An 18,081-nucleotide genomic window follows, 5' to 3' on the forward strand; every position below is an offset into this window, starting at 1 on the left:
CTGAGAGTGCTGGGAATGTTCAGCCTGGAGAAGAGAATGCTGAGGAGGTATCTTGCCAATGCATATGAACAACTGATGGGGTAAAGTAGATGGATCCATACTCCACTGTGGCCAGAGAAAGGATGAGAGGCAATGGACAGAAATACAGGAAATTCAACCTAAACGTAAGAAAATAGTTTCTTACTGTGAGATTAAACACTGGAGCAGGTTGCCTAGAGACGTTATGGAGTTTCTATCCATAGAGATAATAAAAACCCAGCTGGCCACAGTCCTGAACAATTTGCTATAGTTGAGCCTGCTTTGTCTACAGGGTTTGCACTACAGACTTCCTGAGATTCCTTCCAGACCTTAATGATTCTGTGTTTCTGCTCTGCTCATCTCGAGCTTTCCATCTGCATTCTTCTCTCAGCTTAGGGAGTTTAAGTAAACATATACCTAACATCTGGCAGCTTCAGAGGATTTCATTCTGCCTTTTAATATTTTTATTTAGGGACTTGCCTATCTGAACTTTCACATACAGAGGACTGTAATGGTCTGATTTTTAGCTTTAAGACAGTCAACAATGACTGAGAAGGTGATTTCACTCTGGTGTACGTGAAGAGATTCAAGTAGTTTGACCTAACAGGTTAAGATACATCTTCACTGTATATGAAAACTGAAATGCCATTTCAGTATCAGTCACAGCTGTTGGAGGTGATGGTCTCAAACATCCTGGTTGTCCCATCAGCCATACACAAGTGGTTCAACTCACTTTTTAAGCTTGGATGGAGAAAGAGAGACACATAGGTGTCTGGGACAAAATTTTGCCTGTCTGTAGATAAAACTCTTGCCAATAAAGTAGAAACTCTGGGCTCTAAGCTTCTTCAGTTCTTATTTTTAAACAGCCTCTTTTTTAGGAAAATGCTGAAACCTTGAGGTTATGGCCATACTTCCTGGTGAACATAAGCCTCTGCTTAGGGTGAAAGGCACAATTCACAAGAATGGGAGAATTTGCACGTGACATTGCAGTCTAGTAAAGCACACGTACCCTTGTACAAATAAATCTCTGGATCTTTGATGTTTGTTTTCTACTCTAAGACACCAAAGGGATGCAATGAATGCATTTTACTTGTACACCCTCACATCTACCAAGACCTTTTCATATAGTAAATGCAAATATAAACTATAAAGCAATTTATATACATGGAGCTGTACATTTACCTCAACAGGAGGCTTCTAAAAGTTCAGCAGTACTATTCAGAAAAGACAGTTCTTCAGAAAAAGAAAGCTGGGAAAGCAAACAAATGCTCAGGGACAAAGTACATGGCAAATACTCTCATTTCCTACAAATGACAGCTGTTAAAACTAAAAAAAAAGAAAAATTAACTAGCCCTTTGTAACATATGTTTCTACAGCAAGTATTAGTGGTTTTTATTTTTGCATTTAAAACTATGAAGAAAAAGTTAAAAATACACACCTGATGCATAAAAACAATCTCTACTGATAACCAAATTAATCCTGCAGGTTTGGTAAATTGTGACTTTTATTATTTTGGAATCTCTAATGTAAATGCAAACCAATCATTCTTTAAGGTGATGATGCAAGAATGAGGGAAATATTATTTACCTCTGTTCGCATGTTCTGAAATTTATTTTGTGTGTTATTTATCCAAAAGTTGCTGGGAACAGGAATATATGTGGTTATACTATAAACAGCATTACATCTCTATTAATCAAAAATTAATCTAAGCCTTCAAACTATTCAAAAGCTCTTAAAATGAGGCGAACATCTTTTATAATTTAAGATCTTGCCTCCTCTGCTGCTTTTGGAAAAGAGAAGGTTGGCAGAAAGTGAAGAAGGGGAAGGAGAAAGGAGGAAGATTCCTGTTCTGCAAAGAATTAACCTAAGAGCAGACAATTAAGCATGTACATAACTACTAATTTACAAATCTTGCTTATATTTTTAAACTTTAAGTTTTAACCCATGTTTAAAATAACTAGTAATTACTATAAAAATGAGTGATTTGTCAAAGTAGTTGTTTATGAGCAATGAAGAGATAAGTTTAGTTGAAAGTTTCCTTTCAGAAAAGGCAATTCTCTTTACCGTCTGTGGAAATCCTGACCAGAAAAAGCAATCAGTAAAGAAGTAACACACAAAATTATGCTAATGGTTTCCTTCATACTGGAGAAAAAGTATTGCTGCCAAAGACATCTAACAATATTAGTTCTTCATCCAGGGTTGAAATCAAACACTCGTTTCAATACAGTATTCAAAACACAGTTTAAAAATTACTTTTACTTCTTGCACATGATCTCTGGCAGCTTACATTAGCTTTTAGCAGTGTACTGTTTATACTGCTAATAAATTACGTCATCAAGTAGTCTTGCTCTTGTTCCATCACAAGTGGGAGTTCAAGAACACTGAAGACTGACATATGTCAGCACTGCTCCATAAAACTGGTCATGCTCCCTTTTCCTCATGCCTACAAAAGTGTTTGTGCAGCCACGTGTTAATGTGCGACAGGGTGTGATCTAAGTGAAAATAACCAAGGAAAAAGCAAAGATTTGTCTCATTCCACATAAGCTAATTCACCACACAACCTAACACACACACCTGCTGCACAAGAGAAAGAGAATGCGTAAAGGCAGAAAAGGCATTTCCATTAATTAAACCATTTACTGCTAATTAAATTTCTGTCAGACTAGGATGTAACTAACCTTACTCACTCCCCTCTCTGCTCCTAGCTCATCTTGGTATTTCATCTGACCAATACAGAGATTACATAAACAAGCTGGTCATCAGGCTTTAAATAAATAGAGTTGCCTGCGTTTACAAGTGTCTGACAAAGATTTCCAGATGTTAAACCAACCCAACCGTTACAAATCCACTAGCTAAAATGCACTAACAAACATTGTTTTTAAATATATACAAACACCAGAGTCAGCTAGACTATGAAAATGGTTCACTGGAATCCCTTGAAAGACTACTTAAAAGTTTCGCAAACAACTAAAGCAATTTGCCTGGATGAAATCAGGCTGCTCGGGTACACTGGGATATATACTGGCATGAAGAATACGTGCAGTGTTTAAGAATTTGACTATGCACTAGTGTAAATTATGACTACATAATATTCCTGCAGCATGCAAGGTTAAATTTTGACTGCAACTAGGCCAAAACAATCTCTTTTTTTCATTCAATGAAAATATGGGCTTCCTATAAAGTCTCCTATAGGTTCTTCAAGATGTGAGCAGATACAACTTCACTGCATGGAGGAAGGAGGTCTATTGCTGGGGTTTCTTGCCCTTTTACATACAAAGGAACAGGTAGATTCTATCTCCATCCAGCCAATCAAGTTAACTCCAGTCTCCTTCACTAGTCCCATCTCGATTAATTACATCTCCTTTCTTCTTACATTCAGCACAACTTTACGTTGCCATTTCCTTGGAAATGGAGGTTACGTATCTTCTGCAATGCAGTCTAAGTTTCATTCAGAGAGTAAAGTGTGATAGCATCTGAATGCCTGACAACTGAAAGGCATAGAAATTCAACAACAGAAAGCAAGAGTCATGGAGGTACAACTTACCTTCCATTCCTGATTCTAAACCATTTGAAAATTCTAGGGATGCTTTTCATGGAATGTACTTGCACCCCTGGCAGCTGTGCACTTTCTATATCTCTACTTGGACAGAACACTTGTACGTACAAAACCATCCCTGGCTCCCTCTCCTCACCTTATTCTTCTAGCTGCCAAGACTTCACGTCTGTTTCTGCAATTCATTACATTTTATTTTTTCCTGGTGTGGATTTCCTAAAGATGACCTTAAACACTCTTTACTCACCCAATAAATCTCTTTTACAAGCAGTCATTCTAAAAATTAGCTTTTATTTCTAAAACTGGTAAGAAAGCATGAAGTTATCACCACCTATTAGCCTGCTATAAAATAAACTGAAACAGGAACCTGTTAAGATTAAACAAAACCAAAAGCTGACCTACTGTTCTGAAATAGCCTGACAAATTTTTTCATATTTTTGATCTTCCTTTGATTTGTACTCTGTCAAGTTGGAATCAACACATTTTAAGAGAGCCTTGCTTCATTTCCATCCAGCTGATCTTTTTAAAACACATCATAATGAATCACACATAACAGAATAAAACTCTGAGCAGGAAAAAGACGTTCCTATATACTGGAGATTACAATTCAATTGCCAGAACTATTCTGATACTGTGGCACCCAGATACTTAATTCCAGGTGAGCAGTACAGAACCTCTTCTGTATGAAGCAGATGATGTAACAAGCAAGACCTAAAAAAACGTCATGGGGAAAAGGAAGACACAGTTTCTTTATCTGTGCTAAAGAGAGGAAATTTAAGGTTATTACACCCTCTGGTCACATATTTCTGAAATACTGGCTGATCGATTCAGGTAAGCATTTTATAAAAGTTAAAAGGCAATGACATTACAGTCTATACAAGGATGATGCTTTCTTTAGCAAGGAAGCCGTAAAAGAAACTACAAAGGTAAGTTCAATAAATAAATTAATCTTCTAGAGCATCTGCCTATATTTTTTTATTGAGAGAGACACAGAAGGAGTCAGACCAAACCGAAGGTCCAAAGAGAAGACCCGTCTCCAGATGCAGAGTAACCTAAAAATTAATTAGGACAGCATCACAAGTTATCCATTTCCTAGACTGACTTTTAATTTCCCTGGTCCTTTCAATGCGGCCCATATGAAATCCATACATCTCAAACAGGGTCCAGGCAGTCTTTTCTACCTCTTGACTTTGCAACTCTTTGGGGAGAAAAGCTTTTCAATTTCTTTTTTCAAAAGAGAAATCTGAAAACATGCCATTCTCTGTGATGTGTGTGCGCTTCTGGACTGTGGATGAACGATGTCCTGGGTAAAACCACTACAGCTCCCTTTACCTGACAGAGCACAGCCTCAGTGAATACCACACATCCAATATACACATGCACAGCGCCTGTTCATGGGCTGGTTTTGCTTTTCCAGAAATCAGGAGCAATAAAGACAGACATGCAAAGAACTCTTACCAAAATCTGCCAGGATCCAAGGGTACCTATGAACTCTGGCTCAGCACCAGCCTGCCTGGCTCCTGCAGAGCCAACTCAAGCATTCTTACACACAGCCTGCCTGGGCACTGCACCCAGCAGACACAGGCATGCCCCATTCTGAGCCCAGCTGAGTGGGAAGCATGGCTCAAAGGCACTCAAGTGCCTTGAAGAAGAGCCAGCCAGGCTCTAGCACGGGCAGCAACACTGAAGTCTGCCATACAGACATTCATTCTGTCTTGACCTACTGAAATATATTTGCACCATGTTACCAAAAGTGTTCTGCAGTACACACATTATCCATCTCTAATTACTTCACAGGATAAAATCCAGCTAGTCCAAATATTAAATACCTGTCCAATTGTGAAGAAAAAAATCAAATATTTGGGTACACCAATTAAACTGTGGCACAACTTTAGGTCAGACTGATTTTATACCATGTTAATATTCTTTAAAAATCTTAACATAAGGTTTTTTATCTGCTTCTACATAATTCCATAGTTGCAGAAGTATGAATGTTTGAAGTGAAGAAAAACTCATTAGAATACATAGGTTCACGGTGGTTATTTGCCTAAAAACCGATATGAACTAAATCTAATGGCTAACTTGGCTTACAAACCTATTTGTATTTTTATACAAACAAATGAAGTATTTTAAAGTTTGTTAGTTCTTATAGTTCACCAGTATCTCTTGATCAGCTTTAAGACAGATTTTAATAACAGAGTCACAGAATACTTTAAGGTTGGAAGGGACATAATATTTATGCTAAATATATCACATACATATAAGTATATTTATATATTTTGTGTTAGATTGTAACATATTGTTTTCGTATTGACTGACAAACAGTCATGTGATTTAAGTAAGACTATAATGTTTACAACGTCCTAGAGGTTTCAAAATTACCTGATGAAAATTTCCTCAGAAAAAATGAGACACTAATATGAGAGAAAATGAAAGGAATACATAGTATTTCCACCTAGTGGGCTAAACCCCAAAGGGGGGGGGGGGGGGGGGGCGACAAACCCCCTCAAAAAAACAGATTGGAAAAAGAGTCAGGGAAAAGTTAAGTGTCCTTACTTCTGTTTACTTAAGTCAGCCTCATTTTTTTACAGCCTCATCTACTACCTTTAATTAATAAGGACTTCAAACAAGAACACAGACGTGCTAAAATGCCTGAGTGTGAGTGATACGCATTTTTCCTGTGAAACCGAAGAAGTAAGTTATGAGTCATCTCCCTGTTTACACAGAGCCAGGAGGCCATGGAGAAACACTGCAAGAACATCTAGGGAATCAAATCAGATGCCTAACAGGAAGGTAATTAACCTCTACTCCTTCCTATGAAGAAACTATCAAGGACATTAGGCGAGAGGAAAAAAATTAAAGAAACACCTGCAGGTAAAACAAGTAACTCCCAGGGAAGTCAAGTATCATCAAGAAAAAAACAGCTCCCAAAAATAAGGAAACCAGAAATACTCACTAAAATATATGAACAGAGTTTTTTCTTCATTCATGATTCTCCATTTCTACACCCAAGCAATATTCAAAGAGCCAGAACAAGAGCTCAGGGCAAGCAGTTAGGCATTTGGAACAAAGGCTTTGAAGGAGCTGATTACATCAGGCTGACAAAACCTGACTAGATCTCAGGTGACTCACTGACAGAGCAGAACTGCAAAAATTAGCACAAAGATAGTGATTATATCCAACATATGGCCTTTATGGATCAGTGTTGCATAGTCGTGAACTGAAAATGTAGGCTTCCTAGAATTCCCTGAAAAGAAAGGGAACTTGGAAATACTTGCACAAAGCTTCCAAATTCAATGCGGCAGTCATACATAAAGAAATAAACAATCAATACCAGAAACCCGAAGAACACCTCCAACACATAAGGAGAAAGTACAGGATCTAAAACACATGACTTGATGCCGAAACAGGACAGCATTTTAAAAAAAAGGATAGAATTCAGACGGGTGTAAACCTTAATGGCTCAGACAAATTGAGCAGTGTGAGAATCTTGAATCACAGAAGAGCTACATCATGATATGAAACCCACAGCAGAGGTGATGACAGTGAAAACAAACAGAATTTGAAGTACTTTACAGCAAGTGTAAGTATAAAATCCTGCACAGAGCTATGTGCATAGGCCCTTCAAAATCCACTAGCCTGAGCCCAGACATATAGACAAAATAGAAATTTCTCAAAATTATTTTTGATGGGATTTGTCTCACATGTTACAAAGCATTACAACTTTTTAAACCTCACCCTAGGGAGCTGAGCTGCTTGTTGACTTGTCTACACCATGCTTTGCACACTATGTACTAGAAACGTAACTAGTGATAAAACCAGATTCTTCAGTGGAACCAGTTTAAAACAATGAACCATCCTGTCCATATCTACTAGGTGCTGGTTCCAAGAAAAGAAAGGAGAGGCCCTTGTCAGTGAATTTACCAGGAGAATGGGCCTGATAGCTCCTACTAACCAAAGAGTAAACGGAGACAGACGAGCCAGAGGCTACTCTATGGCTCTGAAACCAAATGACACAATCACCACAATCATACTCCAAAGCTCTTGACTGTGCATCTCCTTCATGTCCCATGTGGCACCGCCAAGAAATAATAATCTCTAGGCTTACCCCTGGTTAAAAAGCATCAGAAATAATGCAAATAATGCAAAGGCTGAACTACAGCCCAAAGTGGTGTTTTCATAGCATGAAACCTAGGTCTGTGTTGCACACCCCAGTGTGTTGATTACAGGCGTGCAGCTGCTCCTGAGCTACCAAAGGCTAGCAGTGTCCTCATAGCACTAAACAGCAGCCAAACCTGGTGCTGTGATGTCCATACTACATGCGAGGAGTGGTTCCTGGCACATTATTCCTCAAACAGTCCCAAGGTATGCAACAGGAAAGCTCTAGGTAGCATGAACCAAAACCATGCCAGAAAACCTCGCTAATAATTAAGCCATAAAGCTCTAACAGCACTGCAGTGGTTGAGCTCACACCCAGGTCTTACTCTTTTCAGCAGTATAAATTTAGTCAGACTGGCTCCACCAGACAACTCTGATTTCTGGATTCCTCCCCTGAGCCATCACATTAATTACACTAGTCTACAAGGACATAGAGAAGCACCACTATGGAACTGGAATAGGCAGCTTCTTAACACAAAAGCACATCTGAGTAACTACTACTGTGTTATTCTCTAATTTAGTATTAATGACAAATGTATGATCCATGTTATGAAAATGTTTGAACAACTATTGCTGTGTACATTTCTGTAGAGCTGCATAAGTTTTTGTTCATCTTTCTGCAACAGTGAGTAAGTTTTCTCCCCTCTCCACTTTGCACATACACATTCAGCAGGGGTCCCCTTGGTCCAAGCAGGTTCTTGCAGAACGGTGTCGTCCTCCTCTATTCACATACCTCAAGTACTTATAACTTCATTAGCTAGGCTTCAGACTTCTTCCTGTCATGAAAACAGTATTAACTAAAATTCTGCCTCTAGAAAAGAATAGCAGAAAAGTACAGGAATCAGGAGTATTCCTTTATCTTACAGAAGCTTTTGACATCAGTCAGGCCATGTCATTTATTTGTAAAAGCATCTACGTTAAGAAGTCCTTCCTTCTTCAATAGATTTGTATTTACAAGAGGGCTCTTCCTCCCACAGAAACCTCTGCTAGTGTATCATTATACTCCACCAGATCACATTTTTCCCCCCAAGAAATTCTAAGAGAAGATTGGAAGGAGACACTCAATTAGACATCATCATTTTTGAGAGCTGAACAGAATTTCCATATTGACTTTCAGAGATAAAACAATCTTTTCAAACCACCATTCAGTTAGCTGAGTTAAAAAGTGATGCCAGTCCAAAAAAGAAAGTATGTGGGAAAGAAAATTAATTCCTTCACATGAGGCCCCTGCTGACTGCTCAAAACATTAGCTGGGAATTTAAGAAATGGCTTCCCATTCCTTCTGGCTGTATAAAAGCTGCAAACCAGTGTAACACCAGCTAATGCACCAGCTGATGCAATTCTGGAGGATAGCTTCACGAATTCAACTGTGAAAGAAACAAACAGTACAACAACGAAGCAAATGCCTGCTCATACAGGCTGACAACATAGCAGCAACATCTGTAGATAAGAAAAAAAGAGAAGTAAACAAAGAAAAAAAAAATCTTAAGGGAAGGATCACAACTGAACGTAAGAGATACACACTTTGCTTCCCACTTGGTCGGCACAAGGATTTACAAAGTACCTGAAGAGCAGGCTGCGTAACACCTGCAGTTCCTAGGCACACATAATTCTGACGCGGGAGTTAAGAAGCCTCCATGCCGCCTTGCCTTCACAGATACAAGCTTGATACAGTTTTAGTTTTCACACAGGTCTTGTGATGAATAGTCATAAATGTGCATAGACACACAAAACCGAGTATTCAGTTATAAGAGACTTTATAGGTACATTTAATTTCATTTACTGGGAGTGAAATGCATTCCTGAAACAAAATTTTAAGCTAAAACCTATTATCCACTAAATTAAACTTTACTGACCAGAGATGTTAAAAATGTTCGTCATTTTGTATTTTTTTCTAAGAAAAGCAAAGTTTGCTTGTCGAGGTAATCAAATTTACTGAACACATATGATGCCTTCCACAAACAAATGGAAAGTTTTCTCTTTTTGATCAGTTTTTATGAAGACAAATGTTGATAACTGATATTAGTATTTCTCTACAAGAGCAGAAGTCAGGTGACTCAAAGTAGGGGTGCCCAACCTCCAGCCTCAAGGCTACACATTGCCACTCAGAACAACTTCACCTGGCTCATCACAAGTTTACAGCCACGCCGCTTTCCCTTCAGCCTCACATCAGTAACTGCTCATTCTCAGCTTCCTGATTTCTTAGGGGTAAGGTGGACCGCAATTTCACTTCTAAGCACTTTCCGAAAGCATCAGCGTTAGGTAGTGCACGTGCAATATAGCTGAATCAGATTTGCTGAGCATGTGCAGATCCTTTGGGAACGTAAAGCCCACTGAACGTGCGTGTATCAGCAGCACTACACATAGGCACACATATACTAAATTTGCTCACATGGGAAGAGAGGAGGAGGATTTTGGCAGAGGAACCTATGCTGCTACAACAATGTCTATTACATAGCCCATTCAGCTGAGAAATCCAGACTCCACTGTTTCAAAACTCAGTTTCTATTAATAAACACACACATGCACAATTTAGCTAAAAACTAGCAATCTCATTTTTTGTAAAACAATTCATTCAGTGTCTTTAAAGCCTCCAAACACCACCATGCAACATTATTACCCCTAAACTCAGAGAAGTTACCTTGAGGATTAATTAAAAAGTTACTACGTGGGGTGTTTTTTCATTCTTGTCTCTAATAATACAAACAAAAAACATTTCAAGAAAATTAAGACTGCGAAGTCAACTAGTTCAAAACAGGTGAGAACATGGTTGACTTGTGCAACTTTTGTTCAAACTCTTATAACTACATGCATCATGACACTGAGTTTCCTGACATCGTCACACAATATTTTTCCACAAGATCTCCTACGTGGAGCACAAAGAGTACTCAGTAGCATTCAGTATTTTGCATTTGCTTGTTTTTCATGAATCGGCCACCATGCCTTATTTACTGCTATTCACATACTGGAACTGCACTGAACACACACCTGTATTGCTAGGAACTGCTGAGTGAAGGTCTCATCATACATAATCACAGAAGGATGGAATTCCTGTGTTCCTGTTTTCCTTATACAGATCACAGGAATTCTCTGAGTCTCCCAAGCCACGCCGAGCGTGACAGCTGAACATCTGAAGCACCGGGTTCATGTCATGAGGTGTAGAGTGCAGCAAGTTCCCTGCAACTGATGTCATCTACTTCAAAAATACTGTATGCGAGACGTACTTCAGATGCAAATATATTTATTGAATTTGAAAACTCTTTAACTCCTTTTTATGGGATCCTTTTTAGACACACAAAATTTCATCGTCTTTACTGCATTTGCTATTATTGCTTAAGTGGTTTGTGAATATTAACAACTGTTTTCACACCATCTCTGCGAGATGGATCATGTTAATGAGCAGCTACAAAACCCAAGATCAGTATTATCTGGTTACTTCACCAACAAATATCAGAGTCTTACTATCTGATTTTGAAGAATTACATACAACTTCCCATCCTCAAACACAGTTCATCCTAATTTACATATTTCTGTATTTTAATCACATTTTACTTTCTTTTTTAAAAAAATGCCATATTATAATCACATTATGTAAAATAATACTTGGCCTAACGCCTGAAGAAATATAGCATAAAAAAAATAAAACATGTCTTAATACATTTGGGCATGCTCTGCAGCACAACTGAATTTTTTCTATGGACAGCAATTAACACAAAGTAACATCATGACAATAGACTAATAAAAGATGAATTATTACTCTTGAACGCACGCACGCAGTTCTTTGCAAGAACTACAGGAAACCTAGATGCACAACATCCTTGAAGAGTTGTGGTCAGGTATGAATATGGTAATGACATGAGTATCACTACCTCATACTTTGGATAATGAAGGTAATTGCAAAATGATGCTGTATGACATACACTGCTGTGCAAAATAAAAAGCCAGGAAATGCAAAATAGACGGCTATATACTACAATACGATTGAGAAGCTTATTTAGCAACAAATTCTTGGCATAAGATTCAAGTACAAGACTCTGGGGAAGCTTGTGTCAAGCAGGTTTTCAGCTCTGTTTCCTAATGGAGATGCACGTAATACTTCAGTTCTTGCATTTCTCGCAGTTTGTCAACAGCTAAGTAGTTCACCAAAGACTTTCACTCCCTAACTTCATTTTATTTACTGCTTTCAGCATAGCTTATAACGTGCTTCTATTAAACATTTACAGCTTTGTAACACCGGAGTGCATCATTGCTTCAGAAAATTTTAGCATGTTGGGTCACATCTAAAGTAAAGGATGGTATTTAAGCAGTCAGAACTGCACCAGAGGACCCCGTTCCTTTTAGAAATTGCCTGCAGTGTTCTGGTGAAATGTTAAGCTTCTTTAGAACAAAAGGTTTAAAAAGTATCAGATATGGTTTTCCTTCAATTTTTATAGTCTCTTGGATGGCTTAGGACTAAATGCACAAGTCATAACTAAATGGACATGATAATATATCAAGTTTAGATTACTTCACCAGCCATCTAACCTATTTACTACTGAAGTTATGATGCCCAGTCTGCTGTGGCACAATTTTATAATTATACCATTAGGTGAATGCACATAGACATTTCATCCTATCTTCACCTCCAATCAACTAGAAGGATTCTTTCAGAAGTCCTGGGTAATTTCTACACTGAACAGAATGATTATCCAAGCATCTATCGGAAGCTGATCTCTTGCAGAGAACAAAACCCTGCACTGCTGCTGCAGAGAAGTGAGAGCTATCCAAGACATAGCAATACTACTGTGCTTGCAAGTCAGTGTTCTGAGTTGAAAATTAGAGCAACTTCTCCTTTTATTATCTTGGATTAACAGTTCCACACAAATTCAGTACTAGGGTCAAGCTTTAGCTTACCTACTAATGCACATAATTTGAATTTATTTCAAGAACACGATACAACATATAGTATAAAGACAAGGCCCAGTGCTACAAATGAAGTGGGGTTTTTTACCTAGCAAATCTGTCTAGTGTTGCTGTGTTTCATGTGGATGTTTAATTGTCTCAAATGTACCTTACAAAGTTGTATCTTGTATAAAATCATTTCGTAAGATTCAACATCTTAAAATATCTTTAATTTCTTGTTGCTGCACAGTCTAAGAGCAATACAGAGACTCCAAGAAATGCCCATTATAATTGTACACACAAACCAAATTAATAGTTGGAACAAGATGATCGCAATTTCTAAAAAGACTGCAAGGGTCTTGAATGAAGTCCTGGGCTTTGCAGCAGTATAGAACATGCAGTCAGGTACAGCAGAACAGTTTGTTTGGCTTAACATAAAGAGTGAGTCTGTCTCCCACCAGGGTCCCTGGCTTCAGAATGCCTGCGAAGCAGAATTCCCCTACCAGTTTCATGCCAGCAATACAAATCCAAATGCAGGTTTCTAGCAGATGACCATAGAGAGATCCTCAGCAGTCATTCCATACACAAAATTTATTGGTAACTGTGATAGTTATGATCTGCAGTTTCTTAACTTGGAATTAAGAGATACACTGAACAAATTTTGCTACTGTGTGACAATAATAAAGATCAGCATTCCCTTTTTACAGCAGGATACTCTAAATCATTCTCATTTTTATAAATCGTTACCCTTCACTCAAAGGATCCAGAGTACTTATTTCAAAAAGGTTGAACCTCATTATCTGAGCGACCAAGAGCTTCCCCTTTTCATGCTCACAGGCACAAAAATTGGTATCTTACTCTCTAACTGATCCCTATTTCCAAGTTATGTTAGTAGCAAAAATCATTCTTATGTGCTTGGTCCAGGTTTGCCAGGGAGAGGAAAGGATTCCGCCCATCTAACTGTAGACGCCTATATCTGATCTACTGAGACCCCTTTTGTCAGTGGGGAGAAAAAACACACATCTAGAACACAGTAAAGCCTGTCCCCATGCCAATGTCAAAAATAACTCTGAAGAACTCAAATACCTTGTCTCTTGGTGTTTTTGCCAATACATATATACTGACCTATCCGCATGTCTTACGCTTAAATAACAAACTGTTCACGGCTGATGAAATTTTTCAGTGTGTTCATCCAGTGCAAGGCACAACTGGCATTCACAGACACTATAACGTTTGAAATAAAATGAGAGAAGGAACCAGAGATAACACGAAGCAAAGGATTTCAAATGCCTTCCAAGCTATTGAGAATGACAGTTCTGTGTGATTATGGCATAATTTCCAGAAAAACGACCAGTTATAATTTGAAGGTTTTAAGGGATGAAGGACCTACACTGCAAGACTTTATGTTCGCTTTGGATCAATCTTCTCAGCCTTCCCAATTTGCTCTCCAATTTTCCAAGACCACCACAAAGTAATAGACACCACAACATGCTATCATGCTCAGATATCACTGCTATAATGACATACAAGTTATGTTAACCCTACTGCCACAGGATTACACCAAAAAGAGCACATATTTGTGGATCTGGTCTCCTGAAATATTCCCCAAACAACTGAATGCCAGGAGGCAGATGACCACGGTATCAGCACAACCTGAATGCTTTGACGTAAAATTTTGTGTTTTACATCCTTGCATATAGTGGGTTTTGGTGGGGGGTTTGGGGGCATCAACATAATAGTAGTGTTTTTCCACCTTCTGGAACTCAGCAGCTCTTCTAAGAGACTTTAAAAAAAATCATCGTACACTAATCATTTTTCCAGCCAAACCTTCTAAGTTTTTTTTATGCAAGTTATCTTTATATTGTGTACATACTAACACCTCCTTCACTTAAGAGAAGACATTCATTACCCTGAACATAACATCATTTCTGTCCAACTTCAAGAAAGACATTGCTACCAAAGCTTTTTGCACTCTTTTTTAATTTTACCATCCTTGCTAAGCAAGAGCTAGATTTGTATAATTGCCAGACTCCATTGATTCCTAGTTAAAATAGTAACTTCAGTAACCTTAAAGTAGGAACTTTAACTACGCTTGTCCTTAGCATTACACATTTTTACCTTATTTGCAAGAGTTCTAAGCTTCATTACATATACATTATCACTCTCCGTCTGCATCCCCGTACACATCGATGATTAGTGCAAAGCACTGTGACTCACAAGCTGAGAGCCACTGAACTGCAGCATTAAAAACAGGAGGAAAATCAAGCAAGGAAGTCAGAGCCAGATGTAACAATATAAATGGTGTTTCGGAGTGAATTGTTGATTCACTTGGTGAGGGCGTGGCTTTCCACGCTACCTTTTGCTAAGGTTGAGTAACAGTTCTGATTGTAATTGGTTTTCAATGTTTATAATGTTGCCAGACTTAACATGCTCCATATTTCCAATATAAAATGATTGAGAAGCTGATTTCAGCCAAATAGTTCTGCTGCAGGGAAAATACTCTCACATCTGGTACGTTTTTAGATCTATTCTTCAACAAATCTCCTATCTCTGTGCTTTAGATCAAGGACTTCAAATTCAGCCAGAGTTTTCACAAAGTGTACATTTTGCCCATGAGAAGTAGAACAGCTACTTCAGACAACATTAAAATTGAACTGAAAGAGCAGGTTAAGGATTGGAAACAAAACATTATTCAGCAACGGATCTGTCCATCATACATGAAGTCAATATTAACTGTCTTGTTTCCCAAATGTCACAGTAATTATGTATTTATAAATGTCATAAAATGATAACAGAATGAACACATCAGTGAATGTGTCTGTAACTACAGAAATGTATTTGTTCTGCTTAGCAGATAGAACTAGAATAAATATTGGTCAATGGCAACTAGAATTTATCAAATTCTTAGATCTAAAACAAACTACTTTTAAGGACAGAATTAGGCTTAACTGCTGCACAGAGGAGAAACAAAAGGGAAGTCAGTCATCAAAGCTGAAATAACACTGCTGTCAAATTCTGTTCAAATTGGGCAATTTCTAAGTCTTCTCATAAAAAGCGAGTTGACAGCGTCAGTAATAAACTGCTTAAGTCTTAGCAGCTACAGCTTTCTAAGGTTCCATCTGTTCAGTACGTGTGCCATCCTGGGTCTTTGCCAGATCTGAGGACTGGGACTCTCTTGTGTATTGTTAGTGACAGGACACCCCTGCTGTGCTCTGTCAACAAAGAAGTAGTGCCTGTTGGAATACAGAGGTGACAAACTTGGAACTGTGTAGGATACAATTAATACAGACAGCCTGGTAAATAGAAACTGAGATTACTGGTCAAGAAGAATAGAAAACGTGGATGAAAAAACACTGGCACAGGAATATAGCCAAAGCATTATGTAATAATGCCACTAGGGGAAACAAGAAGTGACAACTTTCAGAGTATTTGTTGAAGAAATGAAAACAGAGTGAACACAATAAGACAGACTCTAACAAGCAACTTGGAAAAAGTATGAAAACATTTCAGAACGAGGAACCCTGCCAAAGAATCTGCAATGACAAGAGATCAAGTTTTAAGAGGCATGCTCAGAGACAGTTTCTCTGCAGAAATGTTTTTGTTGGTGTTCACCATGGAATAGCATGGTAAAGGTCTCACATCAGAGTAGTTCTTCATGGAAGACTCAACGGGTCTGTTTCAAACAGATGCACTGGTAGAACTTAAAAACAGATTATCAAAATGAAAAAAAAAAGAAAGGAAAAAAGCTGATTGCCAGAATGAAAAGGTACTTACTCCTTGAGCTTTGAAGGAACCATTGATGTTACTGAGAAATGTAACAGCTAAACTACTCAAGATCATATATAATCTCTCTCTTAAAACTGCTCTAGTACCAGTGGTTAACATAATCACTATCTTTAAGCAGATTCTAGAGTAGGAGAGGGAACTATAGACCAGTAAGCTTGATATTTATACTGAATAAACTGGTGCCAGTAAGCCTAAAACAATTAGGGAATAAGGAGGTAAATATGATATAGTGTAGAAGAGTCACCAGGGCACATGTAAAGTAGTTACACTTCACAAATCTAATACAACTTTTTAAATGACAAAATGTCCAGAAGAAAAAGTTGGTTGGCAGCCTACCGAGTTTCAAAATGGCATTCCCCAAAGCCTCTTAGAGAAATTAAGCCACACTGCAATAACAGGTAATGTTCTTCCATGAATAAATCACTGGTGAAAAGAGAAAATAATGCTGGGCCTTGGTGTTCAGCTTTTGCAGTGGATGGAGTACCCCAAAGGGTTCCATGGGAACCTGTTCTGGGACCTGTGCTTTCCAGTATATTCAGGAAGCAGATGTCCACAGATGCCACTCTGGAGAGAAAAGATGAGGGTCAACTGTAAAAACATGCAGGACTTCTCTATTGGGAGTGGTAGGGAGGTGAAACAGGAGATTAAATTTAGTGTACATAAGCACAAAGTGAGACAAAAAGGCAAACAATGCTTCTAAATTTACATATGCATCAGCCTCTGAGCTGGCTATTATTACTCACCGATAACCCCAAAATGTTAGGTAAGAGCATACACACACAACAAAAAATGTAACTCAATGCTCAGCTGCAGACAACGAGGCAGACTATCAGGAATTATCAGGAAAGAAACAGAGTGCAAAACCACCATTAAACCACTCTACAACTGCATGCTGCACTGAACTCTTCAGTTCTGTTTCCTAATCCCAAATAAAATATAGCTCAAACCAGAAAAAGTACAAAATATTACTACCTCCTGTACAAGGAACAACTGAAGAAAATAGAATTCTTCAGCCTAGAGAAGAGTCCACAGAGGGGCTGTGCTCTCTCTGCAGCATTCAGTCACATGAAGAGGAAACAGTTGTTCCCCATGTCTTCCACGGGGACCCCTTGGTGAAATCACATGGAAACTGATGACAAATGACAGGTTCAGCTTAAACAAAAGGAGACTGTTCTTCACATTCCAGGTAATTAACCCACGAGCATGTGAAAGACTGGGCAAAATTTTAGGAGCGTGCATCCAGACCCACTAAATTCAGTGATGCCCCCTCTGGTTCAGGTGGCTTGAAAACTACCTCTATGGGCTTGCTCTGTATATTCTTCTCCTTACGCATGTGCTATTGCCTCTGTTAGAGGCCAGAGGCAGAGCTAGATGGAATCAGTGCATACAGGTGGACTTGCGCATACTGTTAGGTAACAGAAGAGAAGGAGCAAGACGACTGGCTAAAGAGACTAAGGGCACGAAAAGAAAGAGACAGAACATGTGCCACAGGTAGTGTAGCATGCAGGAGGAGTGTACAGGGCCTAACTGGCAAGGCTTTGATGGGGAAAGGGCTGCAGAACTGAGTGTAACCTGTGGTGAGGTGACTGGAGAACCAAAAAAGGGGAAAAGAGGTTTCACAGACAGCAAAGAGTGTTTTCCCTAATTCTGTGTGCTTGTTTCAATACCAAAATCCGTAATTCGAA

The 18,081-nt window shown here is 38.6% G+C and overlaps 1 protein-coding gene across 4 annotated transcripts in view; it reads right to left on the reverse strand.

Moving 5' to 3' along the window:
* Positions 1-18,081, reverse strand: part of PAWR (pro-apoptotic WT1 regulator) — an 80,096-nt gene that overhangs the window by 20,299 nt on the left and 41,716 nt on the right. The window lies entirely within an intron of this gene.

Source organism: Phalacrocorax carbo, chromosome 1, assembly GCF_963921805.1.
Source record: "Phalacrocorax carbo chromosome 1, bPhaCar2.1, whole genome shotgun sequence".
Classification (NCBI taxonomy): Eukaryota; Metazoa; Chordata; class Aves; order Suliformes; family Phalacrocoracidae; genus Phalacrocorax; species Phalacrocorax carbo.